A 284-nucleotide genomic window follows, 5' to 3' on the forward strand; every position below is an offset into this window, starting at 1 on the left:
ACTGGAACTAGCTTCCCGGATCAAGGACAACAAGAAGTCCTTTTTTAAATACATAGGGAGCAAAAAGAAGGTACCGGGTAATGTGGGGCCCCTGCAAGACACACTGGGAAATTTGTTATCACACCAGACAACAAAGCTAACCTATTTAACAACTTCTTTGCCTCCATTTTCCTGAGCAGGAAAAGGATCAGCCCCCTATTGAGCCCCCCATCAGACCCCCAGGGAAGGTGCACCTAGGCCAAGGGTAAGTGAGGATCTAGTCAGGAACTTCTGGAGGGACTGGA

The 284-nt window shown here is 48.6% G+C and overlaps 1 protein-coding gene across 1 annotated transcript in view; it reads right to left on the bottom strand.

Moving 5' to 3' along the window:
* Positions 1-284, bottom strand: part of CDS1 (CDP-diacylglycerol synthase 1) — a gene marked incomplete at its 5' end in the record, with an annotated part of 58,930 nt that overhangs the window by 10,968 nt on the left and 47,678 nt on the right. The gene's annotated exons all lie outside the window — the stretch shown is intronic.

The sequence above is a fragment of the Gavialis gangeticus genome, unplaced genomic scaffold (genome assembly GCF_001723915.1).
Source record: "Gavialis gangeticus isolate Ggan-Ray unplaced genomic scaffold, GavGan_comp1, whole genome shotgun sequence".
NCBI classification, from domain to species: Eukaryota; Metazoa; Chordata; order Crocodylia; family Gavialidae; genus Gavialis; species Gavialis gangeticus.